Genomic DNA, 15,297 nt, shown 5'->3' with positions numbered 1-15,297 from the left:
CATGGACAGCGGAGCCGTTGGTAACTACATAGACAAAGGCCTGGCAACAAGGATGAGGCTTCCCCTCTGTCAGAAAACGACAACTGAGAAGGTCACCACTGTCAACGGCAACGAGATAGCTTCTGGTCCTGTAAATCAACGCACAGAAGAATTGACCCTTCTGTGCCAAGACGGACATCGGGAAGCCATTGCTTTCCACCTTATCAAGGCCCCTCAGTTCAGGGTGATTCTAGGGATGACGTTTTTCGTGGCTCACAATCCTAACATCGACTGGCGAGCCAAGAAATTAGCATTCTCCAATGAGTGTGCTCATGCGTGCTACCAAGTGGCAACGCCATCGTCTGACCCAGAGACACCTGTCCAAGATAAAAAGTCGTTAGTACTAGGTGTAACAAGGACACTACCAAGCGAATACCACGATTTCCAAGATATTTTCCAAAAAGAACAGGCCATATGACTGTCAGATCGACCTCGTACCTGGTGCACAAATCTCGTGCAGTCGAATTTATGCACTCACCAAACCGGAAAATCTCCACTTGAAATCATATCTGGACCAATACCTGTCAAACGGTTTTATCCGCCCGTTCAAATCCCCAGCAGCCTCGTCCCTATTCTTTGTACCCAAGAAGGAGGGGGACTTGAGAACATGCATCGACTACTGCGCACTAAACCAGGTAACAGTTAAAAACCGTTATCCTCTACCCCTTATCCCAGAACTACTTGACCAAGTCAAGGATGCCCACATTTTCACCAAATTGGAACTCAGGGGGGCATGCCATCTTGTGCGTGTAAAGAAAGGACACGAATGGAAGACCGCCTTTCGTACTAAGTGAGGGCTGTACGAATATTAGGTGATACCCTTTGGGCTTTGCAACACTCCCGCCGCGTTCTAGTACTTCATGAACGATGTACTACAGGAATTGATCGACGTATGTGCCCTAATTTACATCAACAACATCTTGGTGTACTCCTCTTCTAAACAGGACCATGTCAGGCATGTTCGCTCTGTCCTTGCAAAACTCCAACAGCACCAGCTATACGCCAAACTTGAAAAATGCTCCTTCTATGTCACCGAAGTCGAGTTCCTTGGTTTTTTCCTCACTCCCAGAGGCGTCCGGATGGATATGCACAAAGTAGATGCCATCCTTAGATGGCCATCACCATCTTCAGTCAAAGGTGTCCAAAGTATGCTCAGCTTTGAAAACATTTATTGCTGATTAATCCCGGGTTTCTCCCAGATTGTGCACCCGATCACTTCTTTATTACGAAAAAACAACAAACTGTTTCAATGTACAAAAGAGGCGGAGAAGGCCTTCCAGGAACTCAAGAAAAGATTTACCTCAGCCCCACACCGCCGCCCAGATCTCTCACATTTAGTGGAAACAGATGCCTCCAGCATGGCAATAAGGGCTGTTCTTTCCTAAAGGGATCCCGACACAGGCCAGTTACATCCCGTGACCTTTTGGTCGCAAATATTTACTACACCTGAACTTAACTATGCAATAACAGACAAGGAACACCTAGCAATCAAGGCAGCCTTTAAGGCTTGGCGGCATTACCTCCTAGGCGCCAAACATAACATCACAGTAATCACCGATCATCGCAACCTGCAATACCTCAAGACGGCAAAGGCTCAATCATCCCGTCAACTTTGATGGGCTTTATGCTTCACAGAATATGATTACATAATCACGTACCGACCTGGAGTCCAGAACGGAAAAGCCGACGCCCTATCCCGCATGGGTATTGATGAGAACGCATATTCAACCCCAGACCCAGTGGCCATTATTCCTGGTGACAAACTAGTAGGACTTACAACAACGTTATCTCTGGACGAACTCCAAAAGGAAATTCGGCTCCTAATGAACACTGAGGCTCTACAGGACTGGACCACTCAAGGTGAACATTACACAACAAAGAACCAACTCCCGTATTTCAGAGGGCGTTTATATCTACCGAATAAGGCACTACAAGAACAAGTCATTTCTGGTTATCACAACCCCCTGATAGAAGGACATCCAGGAATTTCCAAGACCCTAGCCAAGATGAAAAGAAATGATTGGTGGCCGACCTGGCAAAAGGACATTACGCAGTTTATTCTGTCAAGTGGCATTTGTGCACAGAATAAATCCCAGAAACAAAGACCTGCAGGCCTTCTTCAACCCCTGGATATTCCACCTGCACCTTGGCACACACTCTCCTTCGATTTCATCACAGATCCGCCTCCATGTCAAGGGTTCAACACTATCCTAGTGGTTGTTGACCTATTCTCTAAAATGCCCCATTCCATTCCGCATAAGGGTCTACCAAACGCATACAGTCTGGCAAAGGTGTTTTTAGAGCAAATCGTACGATTACATGTTTTCCCCTCCGTCCTGATTTCTGACCGAGGGAGTCAGTTTGTGTCTAACTTCTGGAGGAAGAGTTGTGCAATTGCCCAAATCGATATTCGTCTGTCCACTCGTCACCATCACCAAACTGATGGCAAAACGGAGCAGACGAATCAGACACTACTGCAATACCTACGGTGCAGGTTACATCAAGTGGAAGAAAGCTGGAAGGATGTGCTGTGGATAGCCGACTATGTCTACAACAATTCATTACACACGAGTAGCAGACAGAGTCCATACTATACCGTATATGGAAGGCACCCATATACTTCCGAATTGGATACCCCCATGGCTTTGGAAGTGCCCGCGGTGAAGACTTTACATACGACCATCACTCAAGCCTTCAAAAAGGCAGCAGAACACTTGATCCAAAACAAACAAAGACAGAAAAGATTCTCTGATCAACACCGAAGAAAAGCCCCAGACTACCAAGTCGGAGATAAAGTCTGGTTGGCGTCTTGGCACGTGCCGATTAGGGGAACTCGAACATTTCGTCCCAGATATTTAGGGCCCAATACCATCAAGTCTATTATAAATCCTGTGGCAGTAAAACTAGCTTTACCACCAAATATGCAGATCCATCCCATATTCCACGTGTCACTCTTCAAACCTGTTCAGCGTGGAACTCGGGTCAAAACACCACCAAATCCGGTACTTGTTAACGGAGAACTCGAATTTGAAGTCAAGGACATCCTAGATTCTAAATTCACCAGGTCCAAGTTATATTACTGAGTGGACTCGAAGGGATACGGCCCTCAGGACAGGACATGGGAGCCTAGCGAGCACATCCATTCGCCACGCCTGGTAAGACTATTTCATCGGAACCATCCTACCAAACCAGGTCTGGACGAAGGAAATACCTTGAGAGGGGCCTTAGGGGGGACTGCTGTTATGATCCATGCCCCTGACCCCCTCAGGTATAACAGCCATCTGGCAGCAGTAGGGCTAAAGCCCTTCACACTGGCACCGAGGGCCTTAAAACTCCATCAGAAACATACATGGAGTCATTCTTGGTGCCTTTGGCGTCAGGCTCCTTATCAGGAATAAAGCAATACCAGTTTTGGACCTTAATCCAACATGTACCCCTGTTACACAGCTCAGTTCTTTAGAACCAATCCATGCGGTCTAGTGTTTTGGGTGTGGCTGGGCCTGGAACTACTTGGCCTGGAACTACTTTACCTGGGCTATTTAAACCACACCCAAACAGCAGAACACGCTTTGCGTTATTCTGCACTCCAGCAGCATAATGCTCACCGTGTCCAGCTCCTGCTTATCTATTTCTCCGACGGCCCAATCCTGAAGCCCTAGATCAGGATTCCATTAATATCTGTCACGTCCCCCATTACAGCTGCTCCTCCCTCATCACACTTACCTGCAAAGGCAGTCACGGCACACACATCAAGGCGGCAGCATCCTACCCAACGTGTGAAAACACCAGCATGCAATCCGGGTGTTTTCCGTCCTTCATTTCGTTGGCAGTTGCCATGGAGACTTTCACACAACTGGCGACGTTCCCGGTCTTCACGATCATCCTTGCGACACATAGTGAGAGTCCCACAGCAACCTTGATCATCCTGCATCACGTGATCAAGATCACGTGACAATCCTCATGCTGCACGCTTCCTTGATTCACATCAGGTGACTGCCTCAAACGAGTTCAAAAGCATCCGAAAACACGGAAGCAGTGCTTCACAGCTGATCTTGTGAGGATATTTGGCGTTTCTTGTTTTTCCCTTCATATCACGTTTACTACGACCTCGGACTGTTCAACGGACCTGATTTTTGCTCTCCTCGGATTTTGGAACTGTTTCCTGTGCGACCTCGGATTGCCTTACGGACTCGATCTTTGTCTACTCCTCGAAATTCAGAACTCCTGTCCCTTACGACCTCGGACTGCTCAACGGACCTGATTGTTGCCTATCCCCTGGATTGCTTCTGATCATTCTCTCTGGAACTTTGGATCTTTGAATTCTGTATCTTGGAACTTGTGTTTTCGGGTCTTTGCCATCTGACCCAGGTGTTATCCTCCTACTAGCCGTGCAGAACGCCTGGTCTTCCAGCCCTCAACCTCCTGCTACCCACTACATTCAAGGCACTGCTGTCTTGAATGGGGTAAGCCCTATTCCAATTGGTGTTTACATTGTATTTCCTTAGTACTGCACCTGTTTAAATAATCACCCATTGCCTTACAGAGGTCTGGGGTTCTTTCGGTGTTCCTGGTTCCTGATTGACGGCTCACAACACCTGTGGCCTCAAAGATTGCACAGGCAGTTTATTTCTCCTGCCTGTGCGGTACTTGGGGATGGAGGTACGATAATCTGCGCGACCATCAAGATCAGAACAGACTGTGAAGCCTTTCTGGTCGTCCAGATTATGAGTGCCTCCCCCGGGGACCCCGTGACCGCTTTAATGCAGGCAGTTGCAGTCCTTAGGACCGACATGGCCGCAGCTACAACAGCCATTCACCACAGACTTGATGCTTTACAAAGTGCCCGTTATCCTTTACCCGCGGATGCCGAATTCAGCGACCCTAGCCCTCAAGCCCAACCCCCGTCCACGCCATCCGCAGTCCCCACCCCAGTGGTCCTGCCTACTTCATTTCCTCTTGCTGCCCCCGAACGCTATCAGGGTGACCCCAGAAAATACTGCATGTTTTTGAACCAGTGCAAGCTACATTTTCTATGCAGACCCCAGGCTTTTCCAGTTCCTGTGACTAAGGCGGCTTTTCTTCTTTCTCACCTGGTGTAGCGGCCATTTGGGCAAACCCACTATTAGAAAACAATCATCCCGCCCTGTACTACTTTGACCTGTTAGTTACTGAGATGTCTAAAGTGTTTGACACCAGGTATAAGGCGCAATCTCGAGACCTGGAGTTATTGGACCTTACACAGGGCAAGCAATCACTTATTGAGTATATCACTCGCTTCAATCAACTGGCTGCAGAGACCTCATGGCCTGAAGAAAAGAAGGCCATTGTGTTCTATTGCGGTCTTTGTAACAACCTGAAAGATGGTCTCTCTGTGATTCCTTCTCTTCCCTCTGTTTTCTCCGATCTAGTGGACCTGACCCTACAAGTAAATCCGAGTAAACCCTGCACGTAAATCCGAGCGTAGGGCAGAGTCGGGTTTTTCCAATCAGGTACCTTTAGCCACGTCCACCTCCAATCCAGAACCCATGCAGGTCGGTGGAATCAGGAGCCCCATCACTCAGGCAGAGCGGGAACGTCGGAGAACCGATAATGCTTGTTTTTACTGTGGAATACATGGGCACTACGTGAAAGAATGTCCCTGTTGCCAAAAAAAACCATCGGGTTTTCAGAAGGCTCACCCATAAGGTCGGGGGCACGGGCGGGCCCTTCTTTGACCCCCACTGAACCAATGTTTGGTCCTATCAGACCGATTGTGGTCCAGACCTTGCTAAAACCAACCACAGATCTGGCATACCCCGTACAAATCGTGATCGATTCTGGGGCCACTGGCTGTTTTATTGACATCGCATTGGCGCACAATCTCAATTTACCCCTAATCAAGAAAGATTATCCAGAACCGGTACAAGCGGTCAATGGTTCAAGCCTCGCTTCTGGCCCCATAAAATTTCAAACTGCCCCTATGATAGTGGTGGTCCAGGACACTCACAAGGAGACATTATCATTCGATCTTATCACCACTCCACAGTTTGCCATTATTCTGGGCATCACTTGGCTGAGACAACACAATCCGTTCATTAATTGGGGAACCGGACAGGTTACATTCGAATCCGATATTTGTCAACATTTCTGTTTGATGGAACCCGAGACACGGTCCTCTCCAGCCTCTATTCTTGGGGCCATGGCCTCCTCCAGTATAGAAGGTACAGACTCATCAGCTACGATCCCACACACCGTGGGGGTCGTTATAGCAGGCGTTCCCACCGTTTATCATGAATTCCTTAAGTCTTCGACAAAGTCACAGCAAAAGGTTTACCGCCACATCGATCTTATGATTGCCCCATTGATCTAGTTCCTGATGCACCTATACCAAAGGGTAGAATATATTCATTATCCCCATCTGAGGAGTAGGTACTCAAAGAGTACATCCAGCAGGCTTTACGTTTGAGCCACATACGACCCTCCTGCTCTCCGGCTGCCAGCCCGATCTTCTTCGTGCCCAAGAAGGAGGGGGACGTACGTCCTTGTATCGATTATAGATGATGGAATGCCATTACCATAAAGAACCGGTACCCCATACCCCTCATCTCCACACTACTGGACAGATTGACACGTGCATCCATATTTACCAAACTGGACCTTCGGGGAGCCTACAACTTGGTCCGTATGAGTAGTGGAGACGAATGGAAAACGGCGTTCTGTACTCGCCAAGGTCTGTTAGAGTATACCGTAATGCCTTTCGGTCTCTGCAACGCCCCTGCCACATTTCAGCGCTTTGTCAACAAGGTTTTCTATGACATTCTTGATGTCTTCGTCGTAGTTTACCTAGACGACATATTGATCTTCTCTCCCTCTCTTGAGGAACATATAGTCCATGTTAAAGAGGTCTTGAAGCGACTCAAGGAAAATTCCTTGTTCGCTAAACCCGAAAAATGTGTGTTCCATACTAAAGAAGTGGAATTTATGGGTTTTCAGATCACACCCGGAGGCCTATCCATGAACCAGTCAAAAGTCTGTGCTATCACAGAATGGCCCGCCCCGACCACCTCAAATAGTTGCAGTCGTTTCTTGGTTTTGCAAATTTCTATCAGCGATTCATCGCCGCCTTTTCTTCCATTGTTTCTCCTCTCACTGCTCTGACTAGCCCCGGGTCCCATTCTACTGGACCACGGAACATCAACAATCCTTCGATACACTTAAATCCAGGTTTATCACTGCCCCGGTGCTACAACATCCTGACCCCGAACTCCCGTTTGTTTTGGAAGCGGATGCCTCATCATTCGCATTAGGCACAGTGCTCTCGCAACCTTGCTCGACCACGGGCCAATTACACCCCATGGCATTTCATTCAAGGGAGTTCACACCATCCGAATTATACTGTAACCGAAAAAGAGCTGTTGGCCATTAAGGACACATTACAGACATGGAGACATCACCTTATCGGGGCCAAACACCACACCGTGGTGTACACTGACCATAAGAACTTGCAAGACCTGGCCTCCCTTAAATGTTCAAACACCAGACAAGTACGCTGGCACCTGTTTTTTGCCGCATACGATTTTGTGGTGAAACACAGGCCAGGAGCTTCTCACAGTAAAGCCGACGCTCTTTCTCGTTCTCCTGGGGGAGATTCCTTGTCTTTATACCCGGATACGCTCTTAGGCAAAGGTCATGTCATATGTTTGTGTACCCCCTGACGCTCCATGTTAAATGCCATCCAACAATGGGTTTCACTTCATCCACACGCACTAACAGAATGGGATTTGGTTCTCCAGGAAGGGTTGCCATTCATACAGGGAAAACTGTTTCTTCCCACTAGTGACACTCGCAATCAGGCACTCGCTTGGTCCCACGATGCAGCCATCAATGGACACCCCGGACAACACCACACCTTGGAATTACTGAAGTGTTGGTGTTGGTGGCCATCGATGAGGCGCGATGTGGAGAACTATGTAAACACTTGTTCCATATGTGCGCAGTGCAAAACACGCAGGAGTGGCCCGTTGGGTCTGCTACATCCTTTGCCCATTCCTCCCCAGCCTTGGCATAAGGTTTCCATGGACCTAATTACAGACCTACCCCGCAGGCAGGGTTATGACACCGTTTGGGTGGTCGTTGATTCCTACACCAAGATGGCCCGTTTTATTCCCTGTTCGGGCGTTCCTTCAGCTCCCACACTGGCTCGGTTATTTTTCAAGTCTGTCTTCTGTCTTTTTGGTTTACCACATGTCATTGTATCCGACCGAGGCCCACAGTTCACATCTCATTTTTGGCAAGCCCTTACTAAGATCCTTGGTATTGATGCCCACTTTTCCTCAGCATACCACCCGGAAAGCGATGGTCAAACGGAGAGGGTTAACCAAGCCCTTGAGAAATATTTGCGGTGCCTGACTCTCCAATATCAGGACACCTGGTTAAACCTACTCCACTTGGCTGAGTTCGCGTATAACAACTCCTGGCATTCATCCACAGGTTTCTCTCCTTTTTATTCTCTCTACGGACAACATCCTTGTTCTCTCCCTCTCCCTGATTTTGCCTCTTCTTTGACTCCTGCTGCCAATGTCTGTGCGTGCGACCTGGTCTCGGTTCACGCCCAGACTATGGTCCATTTACGTGAATCCCAAACCTCTATCAAGGCAAAAGCCGACAGAAAACGGGTCACAGCCCCCGATTATCAGGTGGGTGACCGGGTATGGTTATCGACCCGCCACTTGCGGTTGCCTGGTTGCCGCAAATTGCTTCCCTGTTTTGTCGGCCCCTACAGGGTGCCCAGGATCCTCAATCCGGTGGCTTTACATCTCTCTATTCCATCCACATGGCGCATACACCCAGTTTTTCACACCTCCCTGCTCAAACCTTGTCTTGCCCCCACCCGGTTGGTTCCATCTCCTGCCCCTGTCTCTGTGTCCTCTCCAGATGTTTTTGAGGTCAGTGCCATTTTGGGTTCCCGCCTCTGTAGGGGTCGTCTCCAATATCTGGTGGATTGGCTGGGTTACGGTCCTGAGGAGCGTTCTTGGGTTCCTTCCCGGGACGTCCATGCCCCACGTTGGTTGCCAGGTTCCATCGGGATAATCCTTCCAGCCCATGGGGTCGTGGGCCTTTAGGGGGGGCTCTGTCATGTCCCCCATTACAGCTGCTCCTCCCTCCTCACACTTACCTGCAAAGGCAGTCATGGCACAGCATCAAGGCGGCAGCATCCTACCCAACGAGTGAAAACACCAGCATGCAATCCGGGTGTTTTCCGTCCTTCATTTCATTGGCAGTTGCCATGGAGACTTTCACACAACTGGTGACGTCCCCGGTCTTCACGATCATCCTTGCGACACATAGTGAGACTCCCACAGCAACCTCGATCATCCTGCATCACGTGATCAAGATCACGTGACAATCCTCACGCTGCATGCTTCCATGATTCACATCACGTGACTGCCTCAAACGAGTTCAAAAGCATCCAAAAACACGGAAGCAGTGCTTCACAGCTGATCTCATGAGGATATTTGGCGTTTCTTGTTTTTCCCTTCATATCACGTTTACTACGACCTCGGACTGTTCAACGGACCTGATTTTTGCCTTCTCCTTGGATTTTGGAACTGTTTCCTGTACGACCTCGGATTGCCTTACGGACTCGATCTTTGTCTACTCCTCGGAATTCGGAACTCCTGTCCCTTACGACTTCGGACTGCTCAACGGACCTGATTTTTGCCTATCCCCTGGATTGCTTCTGATCATTCTCTCTGGAACTTTGGATCTTTGAATTCTGTATCTTGGAACTTGTGTTTTTGGGTCTTTGCCATCTGACCCAGGTGTTATCCTCCTACTAACCGTGCGGAACGTCTGGTCTTCCAGCCCTTGACCTCCTGCTACCCACTACATTCAAGGAACTGCTGTCATACACTGGGGTAAGCCCTATTCCAATTGGTGTTTACATTGTAATTCCTTAGTACTGCACATGTTTAAATAATCACCCATTGCCTTACAGTGGTCTGGGGTTCTTCCGGTGTTCCTGGTTCCTGATTGATGGCTCACAACACCTGTGGCCTCAAAGATTGCACAGGCAGTTTATTTCTCCTGCCTGTGCGGTACTTGGGGACGGAGGTACGATAATCTGCATGACCATCAAGATCAGAACAATATCCTGGAAGAACAGCATTAGCGAGCCAGAACACTTACCTGTGAAGTGACCGGTCTTGAATCCATCCTGCGCTTGGCTTACCTCGTCCATCTCCAGAGTTTGCCGCAACCTGCAAAGGTAAAGAAACAAGGACAGCATTAATAACAATTCTTACCTGGGCAAGCAGCGAGCCCTCGCAGCACCCTGCGCTTCTCTTGCCACGCCCATCTCCGGGTTTCACCGCAACCTGCAAGGGAGAAGGAACAAGGTCATCATTAACAAAGCACTTACCTAGGCAAGCAGCGCTTCGATCGCTCATCACTCCGGAAGATCACCGTAACCTGTACAAAGAGAAGAGAACACAGGTTAGCAATTAACACCATTAAACAGCGCAGTGCTCCAGGCATCAATAACTCACCATGGTCATCGCCATCAGCGTGGCAACTCCGAGATCGCAACCATCCCTGCGAAAACAAAAAGAGACATTGTTAGGGAACAGCATAGTGGAGCAAGACGCAGAGAAGACAGAGAAAAAGAGAGGGAAAGAAAGAGACACAATAAAGACGGAAAAGACATTCTAACTCAACTGGAAGACTGCAAGCAAAATTCGAGTCACAGCCAGTCTGGACCCGACATAGGGGCTCACAGACCAGTGAAGGAAATAGGTCCACGGAACGCCGGCACCAACCACGCGCCCCTGCACAGAGACACAGGACGGAGAATTCAACGCACAAAAACCTAAGGTGAGCAATAACCCCAAGGGAGGGGATTTGGACCAGAGAAGTGAGAGCCTAAAGGAATAGTGCACCCAAAAATATTATTGCCTTAAAAGATGGGCAATAATCCAAAACATACATTATAACATATTTTTAATGAAAGTTCCTATGTAAACTTTTGAGCAAACAAGGCTCAAAGCGTTACATGGGAGCATCCATTTTGACATTTCAGGCAGCCTCCTCAGCTCTGCCCTGGCGGCACTAAATAAGCAGCAAAAGCCCCCTATTGGGAACTTTTGCTTTCTGTAGCCGGAGTAGAGCTCAACATGAGCTGAGGAGGCTGCCTTCACTTTCATTTTACGTTTTTGGTGGTCTCCAAGCCGGGGAAGCACAGAAAACGTTAAATGAAGGCAAAAAGCAAAGGCGCAGCAATTACAAATACAACGTTGTTGTATTTGTGATTGCCGTGGTTGGAAAACATAAATACAAGAACGTTGTATTTCTGACTGTGACAGCTTTTGCGTGGATTCTCTTGGGCTCCCCCAAGGGAGGGGGGGTGTCACGATCCATGCCCCTTACCCCCTAAGGTATAATAGCCTCCTGGCAGCAGTGGGGCTAAACCCTTCACACTGGCCCAAGGGCCTTAAAACTCCATCAGAAACATACATGGAGTCAGTCCTGGTGCATTCGGCGCCAGGCCCATTATCAGGAATAAAGCAATACCAGTTTTGGACCTTAATCCAACATGGAGGCCTATTACACAGCTCAGTTCTTTAGAACCAAGCCATGCGGTCTAGTGTTTTGGGTGTGGCTGGGCCTGGAACTACTTGGCCTGGAAATACTTTACCTGGGCTATTTAAACCACACCCAAACAGCAGAACACGCTTCACGTTATTCTGCACTCCTGCAGCGTAACGCTCACCGTGTCCAGCTCCTGCTCATCTGTTTCTCCAACGGCCCAATCCTGAAGCCCTAGATCTGGATTCCATTAATATCCCGGAAGAACAAGAACAGCATTAGCGAGCAAGAACACTTACCTGTGAAGTAACCGGTCTTGAATCCATCCTGCGCTTCGCTTACCTCGCCCATCTCTAGAGTTCACCGCAACCTGCAGAGGTAAAGAAACAAGGACAGCATTAATAACAATTCTTACCTGGGCAAGCAGCGAGTCCTCGCAGCACCCTGCGCTTCTCTTACCTCGCCCATCTTCACCGGGAGAAGGAACAAGGTCAGCATTAAGAAAGCACTTACCTGGGCAAGCAGCGCTTCGATCGCTCATCACTCCGGAACATCACTGCAACCTGTACAAAGAGAAGCGAACACAGGTTAGCAATTAACACCAATAAACAGCGCAGCGCTCCACGCATCAATAACTCACTGTGGTCTTCGCCATCGGCGCAGCAATTCCGAGATCACAACCATCCCTGAGAAAACAAAAAGAGAAATTGTTAGGGAACAGCGTAGTGGAGTAAAACGCTGAGAAGACAGTGAAAAACAGAGGGAAAGAAAGAGACAGAATAAAGACAAAAAAGACATTATAACTCACCTGGAAGACAGCAAGCAGAGTCGGAGTCACAGCCGGTCTGGACCCGAAATAAGGGCACACGGACCAGTGAAGCAACTAGGTCCATGGAACGCCCGCACAAACCACATGCCCCTGCACAGAGACGAAGAGCAGAGAGTTCAACGCACAAAATCCTAAGGTGAGCAATAACCCCAAGGGAGAGGATTTGGTCCAGAGGGAGGTGGGAGTCCACCCATCACAGAACCAGTACTTAACCCTCCATTCTCCTGTAATAGGCGCTACCCAACATCTGGCACATAATCAAGCAGAGAAGGGCCCGGGATAGCGCTTAGACCTCCATCCAGTATCGTGCGGCGCCTCCGTGGATACCAGGCGAGCATAACAGGGAGCCCAGGAAATTAAGATTAACAACGTTGTTGTATTTGTAAATACCGTGGCATTTACTAATACAACAACGTTGTATTTCTCACTGTGGCCGCTTTCGCTTGGAGTATCCTGGGCTCCCTCAGGGTTGGGGGAGCCCAGGAGACTCTAAGCAAAAGCAGCCGTAGTGAGAAATACTGCAACATTTCAAAACACAACCGTGTTGTGTTTCTGCCTGCAGCGGCTTTCACTTTGAGTCTCCTGGGCTCCCGGGAGCCCAGGAGACTCAAAGTGAAAGCCGCTGCAGGCAGAAACACAACACAGTTGTGTTTCCAAATGCCACAGTGTTTCTGCCTGCAGCGGATCCGCAGTTTCCAAATGCAGCAGTGTTTCTGCCTGCAGCGGATCCGCAGTTGCATAGTATTGTCCATGTACATTATCTTACGCACATGGACATGCACTGCTCAGGACACCCTCTAGGGGGCCTCGCAGCCACTACTGAGTCATCCTGGTGATCACGTGATCAGGCACACACTAGACTTAAAGCAGTTTACAGGTGAGGCACTTCTCTCTAGGCGAGTCGGAGGAACACACCCCCACTGCTTTCACAGGTAAGGCAATGCCTAGGTGGGTCATTCATTTTGGGCTGTAGTGATAACATTGTGGTATTTATTTACCTTACTTGCAGCAGTAGAAGCAGTTGGTCGCGACACACGCTTAGATTGACTTTATGCTCCCATTGCGTGCGTAGCCAGATGGGCAGCTGATGATTGTGACATGTTGAGACACCCTGACCACCATGCACATTCTGTGTGCCAGGTAGATGAGTTTTGCAAAATATGTGTTATTGAGAAACATTAGCCACATTTGTGGTGCGTTTCATTTCCGGTCAGTTACAGCACAGAAATTTGTACAGTTCATTGCCTAATTCCAGTCTGTTTATTTTTTCTCCCTTTTCTTTTCCTTCCCTTTTCCATTGTTCTCATTGCTTTGATATATTGAAGCCCACTACAAAATGATATTGTCTTATTGGACCATGTGATCACTGACATTTTCGCTATGTTTTCTCTCTTTTTAACCATGCCATTTTTCGTATTGAATATGTGATTACGTAACCACTACATGCATTTTGCGGCGTTTCCACACAGTTCACTATTGATGTATCTTTCTGTTATCTGCATGGGGTTGCCCTTTTGCCACTGATTGTTTGGGGTCCCGATGGCTTTCCTAATGACATGCACAGCTTTATGGCCTGATGATTGACCACTTGTCTCAAATGCATAGGCTTTGTAGCTTTTTGGCATTGGCCATAGGATAGTGGTAAACACATTGGGCCTAATTCACAGACGCGTTTTATAATGGAAAAACCCCATTGGAAAACGTACTGTGAATTAGGCCCATTGAATACACATTGTTTTGTCTCATCAAAATTCTGTAGTTATTTACTTTTTTCAACCTACGAGTCCAACAAGATCACCAACACAATTAACGTACATTGTTCTGGCTCTTTAGCTAGACTATGTTTGTGTAACCCACACAGCTGGCTTTCACTAACCAAAGTCCACAGTTCTGCCATTATCTTGGATTCCCCTTGCAGGGGCATTTGCCAATGGGTATGCACCCCTCACTTTGACCTTAATCAGAATAACCAATTAACAATTGAGAATACTGAATCTACCAATAGCAGTGCCCACTCACACCTATAATTTGAGAACAGTGCTTAGGCCCACAGGCTGCTGATATTGATAGGGCTAATTGATTTTCAGAGAACACCGAAATGCTTACAGATTTCAGCTTTAGTTTTTGCTTTCCGCAAACGAGCCTCCATGTAAACAGGTATGCGTTTGCACCAGAGGCTCAGAATGACCTAGATTACTGATAAGACTACATTCCAGAGGTGCTTCCCAGAAATGGCCAGCTTCTGGGAAGAGAGGGGGAAAGAGTAAGTTGGAACCCAGATGCAGACATGTACTTTTCCATCGCAAACAAGCTAAGGGGAAGCTTCTAGAAGGGTTTACGTAGTAAGTGATGTACATGTTCACTTAATAAAGGTTTTGTCCAAACAGGAAGCTGGAGGGATTCACCAGTGAGCTTAGCAGTGCATGCGGGGTGTCCTGGAAACTGAAGGCCTCTAAGCGACCGTTCCTGTCTGCTGTGGCGTAGTGGGTGCTGGCCTGTGTGAGAAGAGCTATCCTATCTGGTATCCATTGAGGGTCCATAGCGCAGCATAAATAACTAAAGGAACATAAGAACTGTGCTCATGCGATTTGTGCATTTACTTATTTGTCAGCATAACTTCCTGTGCAGTTTGTAGTAATTATTTGCTTTTTATCTACTTATTGCAAAAATAAATCCAAAGTATAAAGCACTCTCCTTTCTTCTGAGTGAGTTCATTGTTTCTAGCAAATACAAACCTGCAGAGGTATGTGTTTGTAGTAGGCTGGTCCCAGCGCAAATACCCACACCCACATAAAACAGGGGCCCAACATTGACAGCCTGCACCGAAGTATGATCTGAAAGATATTTTTGCCATATCGTGATACTCT

The sequence above is a fragment of the Ambystoma mexicanum genome, chromosome 4q, assembly GCF_040938575.1.
Source record: "Ambystoma mexicanum isolate Mex_15411 chromosome 4q, UKY_AmexF1_1, whole genome shotgun sequence".
Lineage (NCBI taxonomy): Eukaryota > Metazoa > Chordata > Amphibia > Caudata > Ambystomatidae > Ambystoma > Ambystoma mexicanum.
Note: the sequence above shows the minus strand (reverse complement) of the source record.